Genomic DNA, 7294 nt, shown 5'->3' with positions numbered 1-7294 from the left:
TTGTTTCTAAAGTAGAAGTACCAACTTGTAATCGTGTTTATTTATCTTAATATAATTTTAATCATTCCAATACCGTACCATTTTGTCGCAATTTAATGCATGTTTGGCAAAACTTAAATTTTAATTAAAACATAATTTTTTATCCACAAATTTCATAGGACTCATAACTTATTACCTATTTATTATCCACACATTTTGTAGGGCCCACGGCCAATAATCACTTAAAAAGCACTACCAAGCAAGCTATAATTTTATCAATAGAGAAGTTGTGTAATTGTATAGTGTTCTTCTCTTGGGATTGCATATAAAATTTTGACGTCTTTTTCCATTAGGGCATGTCCAAGGTGCTAGATGATCAACTTCTATTTCCTTAAATCTTTGAATCTGAAAGAAAACAAAAACCTTTATATGACTTTGCTCCCTGAAGGCTTTCTGGATTCTTATGATTTATAGAAACCAGCAAGAGAAGACACTCTTGGAGTGCACTTAAACAAGCCATTTGAGATATTAGACTGGCGAAGTTTAATTGCCCAGGTGATTGACTAAAGTTCAGACCATGAGGTTTCTTATTAAAAATTCCGTACTACGAGCTTGACATTGTTTATTAGCCTTAAAGATATATAAGAAACCTCAAAAGATGATACACTATTGACTTGTATAATATGGAAGAGCAATCTTCTTGTGATTGATGCTCAGGTGCACGGATTTGTTCTTATGTAGAACTGCAGTGTGAATGTTTTTAACCAGTATTTGAAGTTAACTCCAATAAAAAATTTATGTTTTCAGCTACTCCATGGAGAACTTTCAAGCACAAGAAAGAGCCCCCTTCCAAAAAGCGAAAAGCTGAACCTCCTTCAGGTAAATAAGGGAAAATATCTTGATAATTTGTTTGCTGTCTTTATATTGGGGATATTTAGCTTATCAAGAAACTGCAAACAAGTTTGGTAAATTTTTTAGGATTCCGTTTTTATTCATTTTATTCATTATTTTATTTGCCATTATTGCTCATTCATCAATACATTAGGTGGACCTGCTAAATCTGTATATAAATCTGCTGTGGCTACAACAACTCCTTTAAAGGGAAGGACCATGGATTCACCTCTATCTTCTCCATGGGAGCAATTTGGTGCTCCAGCATCACCATTTGGAAGTTGCAATCTAATGAAGGGACATGCAGGTATACAAGACAGTATGCTAACGCAAGCTACCAATAGGACTGCCAACTCAGAGAAAGAAATGCCTGGCAGGATGATGAGTAATACAGTCCGAGATAAACCAAAGCACACGGGGAACATGGCGCCCAAAGCTGCTGATTTGAAAAGTTTGGTAATATCTCTTCTCATGGAGCATCATTCAAAGGGAATGAGTCTCAAGGTAAGCATGTGTTCTTTCTTTTTCTATGTATTTGATTTAAAGGTGTCTATATATCTCACTTCATGAATACCTTCACTGTCTTTAATTTAATGCCAACCTCAGATCTTGCCAATGTTTCTTTTTAGGGGTTGGAGAAGGCTATTGGAGATGCAATGCCCAACTCGGTCCGGGATATTGAGCCCATTTTAAGACAGGTAAGCAGTGGAGATCTTGTTAGATTTTTTTTGCTAGTGATAAATTGCTTTCATATCTTATGTAATTATCTCTGCCAGCTTGCAACTTTTCGAGCTCCTGGAAGATACTTTTTGAAACCAGGAGTAGAGATGGAAAGCTTCAAGAAACCTTCATCTGAAAGTGGAAGGTATCTGTACCTTATCTGGCTTTTCTGAACTATTTATGCTTGTTTCTCCAAAGGCCTGGCCTTGCTTATTCTTTTTGCTGTGTAAAACAAGATGGCAATTTTGTGAGCTAAAGTATGCATTTCACCGTCTCTATTAAAATGAAATAAGAATAGGTAAAATGGTCTACTATTTCTTCTATTTTGGCTATAAAGTACTTTATCACTGTGAAATTGTATACTAAAGGGCAAGGAACTTCAGTTAGGATACGGTATTCCAAAATTTCCCACACATTTTGGGCTGGTGAAAATGATAAGTATTCAGTAGATGTTCATGTTAACCAGGAAAGACCCACCTACCCACACACACACACACACACTGGAAAAAAAAAAAGAATTAAATCCAAATATAAAAATGTTAAAACCGTCAGAATGTGGTAGGAATTGAAGGTCAGTATGGTAAACAGAAATTGGTGGTCTTTGTTATGGGCTTATAACTTCATCTTTGGCATTAGTAATAGCTATCATGAATCACTTTTTGTCCTTGTAACCACATGCATGCTCACATCCACTCTCCTCACCCCAAAATTAAAAATCAATTTAATGAATAAATGGGTTGAAGAAAGAAAAAGGTAGAGGTACTGGTCTTTCCCATGATGGGAAGATATATTTTTTAGGGGATGGCGTGTTTCAATATTTTGACCCGTTTTATACATTTGAGTTCCTTGGATGTAAACCTTACCACCTTTGGGTTTTTAAATGTAACCAATCATCTTCTTTGGCATACATAAATGCATTTATGAATAGGATATTGAGATCTTTATAGATCAGTTATGTTTTGCTATGATGATTCCACATTTCCCTAGGCAAGCTATATTTTGTTGGAATTCACATCCAACTTGGGTGCAAGGTTTTGAATTGCATCAATCAGTTTTCTGTTTATTCCTCCTTATATATTGCTGCCCCTATGCTCACTACCATATGTCCAATGTGATTACGTTGCAGTTCTCCTGAACTGAACCATCCATCTTTGGTCCATGAGAAGAGTGCCCAACTGCCTGCTCCAGAACCCAGATTTTCATTGAGAACTGACACCAACGAATTGAAAGAAAATGCTCGATTGAATTCTACGCCTGGACATGAATTAGACACCATAGAGGAAATTGATATCCTACGTAGCTCACCTTCTGCTTTAAGTGATAAAAAGGTTTCTGATAATAGTGATGGGCCTGCTGCTAGTTCTAGTGACAGTGGAAGTGGCAGTGAAAGTGATAATAGTGACAGTGGTACTGATAGTGGAAGCCATAGCAGAAGTAAAAGTAGAAGCCCGGTGGCAAGTCGAAGTGGGAGTAGCAGTGACAGTGAAAGCGATGCATCTTCCAACAGCAAGCAGGCGTCTGACAAGGATGTCGATATTATGACGAGCGATGACGACGAAAACGTCATAAAGTCCAAGCATAGGTCCCAAGATATTGAGTCTGTCTCACCCGAATCTCCAATTCCAGAGAGACCTCCTTATAGTGAATCTGCTGACATTGTAGATGATCATGTTTCTGATGTGGTTGAGATTGAGAAAGACTTGCCCGAAGATGACCATGAAGCTGAAATGGCTGCAGCTACTAATTCAGTTTCTAGCAAAGATGGTGAAAAACCTGTGGAAGGCACAAAACCTTCTTCGCCCAATCATCGCGGGGCTAATGAAATCCAAGTCTACGGACAAAGATTCTATGGTGAAACAGGAAATGTGGCAAGGGATGGCTTCAAGCGACAGCAGTCTGATAGCACTGAAAAGATGCCGAGAAGCAAATATAAAAGGCATTCTGATGAGAGGCCTTACAACAGTAAAAGATCAAAAGGCAGAAACTCGAGTCAGACTGTGCCTGGGACTATGAACGCTCTCTTTGGTGAGAGTCCTCGCAATTCATCCCCTGGTAGGCCTCTACAAGGCCCTAATATTCGAATGGCTAATAGAACCGCTTGGGATGGTGCTGATGTTTCTAGCATACAGAAAGGATTCGAGCAAGCAATTCCAAGTAGATCTGTTTTTGAATCTCAGCGACCAGATCGAAAATCTTTCGATGCTAGCGGACAGGCTAAGGTTCCTTCTAGAGAAGATTGGTCAGGTAAACATGCTGAGAACTTGGGTTGTGGCATCAAGTACTCTGAAAGAAACCTTCAAACCAGGAAAGGTCTTAAGCTTCAAAAAGATGCGCGTAAAAGAGAAGCACGAGGGGAAGATGGTTTCGTTCGTGCGAAAAGGACCAATTTTTCTGCGGGTATTGGAGATGAACAGTTTCTGCTGACTGAATCTCGTCACTGCGAAAATGAAATTGTGGGGAAGATAAAGGACCCTGGGTTCATGGGGCATTCTCCCAAGGGTGGCAAAACTAATTTTACTGACAGATCTCCATTGATGAATGATCGAGGCAGAACACTACGAAGAGAGCATTCAGACTTGGACTTGGGTGAATTTCATGAACCCATTCCTGATGAAACTCCTGGGTCAAAGAAGCAATTCGAGAGGGAAAATTCTTCTAAAAACTCAGAAAACAAACCTGCAAGTTCAGAGTGCTGGAACTCAGATTCAAGGGAAAATTCTTCACCTAATCCAAACATTGTGCCTTCTGGCTTTCCAGATGGATCATTGAAGAGCAAAACACCAGAACGTTACGCTGCTGACCTTACAAGATCTCATCAAAGAACTGTGCCATTTCAACTGCAGCAGCACCAATCTAGACATAGTGAAGGTGGAACAAACCTGGGGACTAGTTTGGAGGCTCATCAGAATATGTACAGTAGAGTGCCTGTAAATGCACCAGCAGAGCAACATTATTTGAAACCAGTTCCCCCATCAATGAAAGAAGGCAAGAAGCAAAAATCTAATGCCATTGCAAATTCATATGATAAAAGCAAAGATGCTTCTTTGACAGGGAACAGTGATGGTGATCAGAAAAGGAGAGAATCTTCGTCAGAGGAAAACAGTTGTTTGTATTCCAAGTATGAGAAGGATAAGCCTGAACTGAAGGGTCCAATAAAGGATTCCTCACTGTAAGTATTAACATGAGGCTTATCGTTAATGACTGCTATTTATGCCTTCAACTGTGCATATTGTTGAAGACCTCGATTTTTGTTGCTTTTACCTAATATATATGCAATTCTATCTTCAGGTATAAAGAATATGTGCAGGAGTTTCAAGAGAAGCATGAGAGCTATTGCTCCTTAAACAAAATCTTGGAGTCATACAGGTATTTGGCAAGTTCTAAGGTCCCATTCTTGAATTTTGGATTTGATATTTGTCAAAAATCAAAATAGACTGTTTATCAATGCTGAATTGGCATTCTTGCTCAGTTGTCTAATGTGTGTGTTTATGCACGTGCTCAGGGATGAGTTCAATAACCTTGGGGAGGACCTTGAGGTGTACAGAGGAAGGAACACAGAGAGATATCAAGACACTTTAGGAGAGATAAGAGCATCCTTTCTTCAGTGTGGGGAGGTACTTTTAGGCTACATTTGAGCCCCATTTTTTCAAAAATAGATTTTATGACAGTGATTTTTTTAGAGAATGTGTAGTTAAAAAGTGAAGAAAAATTTTGGGTTTACGTAAAAAATTATATTAATGGAAAAATGTGTGGTTGAAAATGAGTTTGGAAACAGGGGCTTAAGTTTTGTCGTGCATTTATAACAAGTCCATGGACAAGAAATTGTTATGGACCGTATCCTATTAGTGCAAATCAAAGTTATCTTCAGTTGAGTATTACTTTCACTTGCATGCCATATTTGTATGAAAATCGCTGTGGAAGAAAGATACAAAACAATCTTTGAATTGGTTAGTTTAAATTGATTTATTTTAGCCAAAAATCTCCACTAGGTTTAGATAACATTACTAAATCATGATCAGCTTGACATAGAATCGAGAAGATAAAATAGGAAAATTAGAGTTGTCGAATGGCATTTATAATGAAATGATTTCTAAGGGTGTTTATTGGGTCTTGAGCCTTGTCACTCGTTTGATGTTGCAAATATATGACATGACATGCTTTGGAAACATCTGCTATATTCTCTTACAGGGAAGCTGTCTTTTCGAATCCTATAAACCAGTTGCACCTCTATCACAGAGCAATGGCTAATTTATTGATGTCTTGTCTGTTTAGTGAGTTGCTAAGAGGTGATCCTTACTGCTATAAACATTTAACTTTGTGCAGAGGCATAAACGACTGAAGAAGATTTTTGTTGTGCTTCATGAAGAGTTGAAGGTTAGCATCTAGTTGGTCAATGTAAACTTCAATTCTTGTTTTCATCTCTCATTTTATTATTTTTGTCTGCACTATCCCTTTTAAGTTAACAAAATTGGTGCATATGTTTGTATCCAGCAACTGAAGCAGATGATTAAAGATTATGCTGCTAAAGACTGATGTCTATTCCTATGTTGGCCGATCATTTCATATTTGAGTTGATGGTGTATTACATTCATACGCCTACATTGCACGATGGGGATCATATTGTACAATGTTTGTCGAGGTTTCACTGTGAAGACCCACTGTATGATGTCTGCAAAGCTTCATTCATATCCGCATGTAGTCAAAAAGTTGAAAGTGGTTGCTCGTGGTGTCTAAACTGAATGCCCATGACCATTGGTGCTCTAGACGAGATTCGAGACTGGTAACATTACTGAGGTGGAAAAATCTCTGATATTCTTAGGGTGGACGCATACTGTATGATTTCTTTTTTGTTACTATTTTTTGTTTCTCATTGCATGATATGGTTGTGTGGTTCTAGTGATTTCTGGAGGTGGGGTTTTATTTCTTTTAAATTGATCTCCCCCTCTGATATTTTGAGGGTTGGAACTTCATGCTGAATGAGAAGGTGTATTCATTGTAACCGATTTTGACATTTGTTGGGTATATACTACATTTCTTTTTTTGTATTATTATAGTTTTATGAAGCTATAGGTGCCGACTCCGCTAGAGATCGAACAAGAGTTCAAGAGCAAGTTCTTCACTCTAAGATTCCTAATGTTCATGCGTTTTACACCTAGTCGTTTTGAAGATGAGTAGACATATCATGTATGGTTTAACGTACAGAAGTGGTGATGATCGTCTTGTATAAGAAGGAAATATTAACTTATTCACGTGGAGACGACTAAAAGCTTCCTAAATTAATCTCCTATCTAACATTTTAGCTCGAGTATTCTCTTAAAAAATTGCAATAACAAGTTAGAAGGTTGAATTATGCTACATGTATAATTTTATTTGACAATATTGATTGACAACTTACACTTGTCAATATTGCATTCATTTATTTTAAAAATTATTTTTAAAATTAATGGTCCGAATTTTGACAACACCAAGATTGTGAACCATAATTGTCAACAAGGATTGTACAATTAGATTAATTCTAAAAGGTTGAATTAATGTTATTTATCGTCTCTACTTTATTTCTGGTGTCCAAGTCATGTTCAACTTGAAATAAAAAGTTCCAAGAAAAGAAAAAAACGTCTACTGAAACCTCAAATTGGAAAGTAATTCCAAATTGAATATTTAAAACAGTCAGGCCTGGTATGTGGGTAAGCCCAAAGACACAAAG

The 7294-nt window shown here is 37.5% G+C and overlaps 1 pseudogene; it reads left to right on the top strand.

Moving 5' to 3' along the window:
• Positions 1–6638, top strand: part of LOC111401548 — a 13903-nt pseudogene extending 7265 nt beyond the window's left edge.
• Positions 6639–7294: the final 656 nt, after the last annotated feature.

This window comes from Olea europaea, chromosome 10, assembly GCF_002742605.1.
Source record: "Olea europaea var. sylvestris chromosome 10, O_europaea_v1, whole genome shotgun sequence".
NCBI lineage: Eukaryota > Viridiplantae > Streptophyta > Magnoliopsida > Lamiales > Oleaceae > Olea > Olea europaea.
The sequence above is the reverse complement of the archived record's forward strand: the minus strand, read 5'-3'. Positions and strand labels throughout refer to the sequence as shown.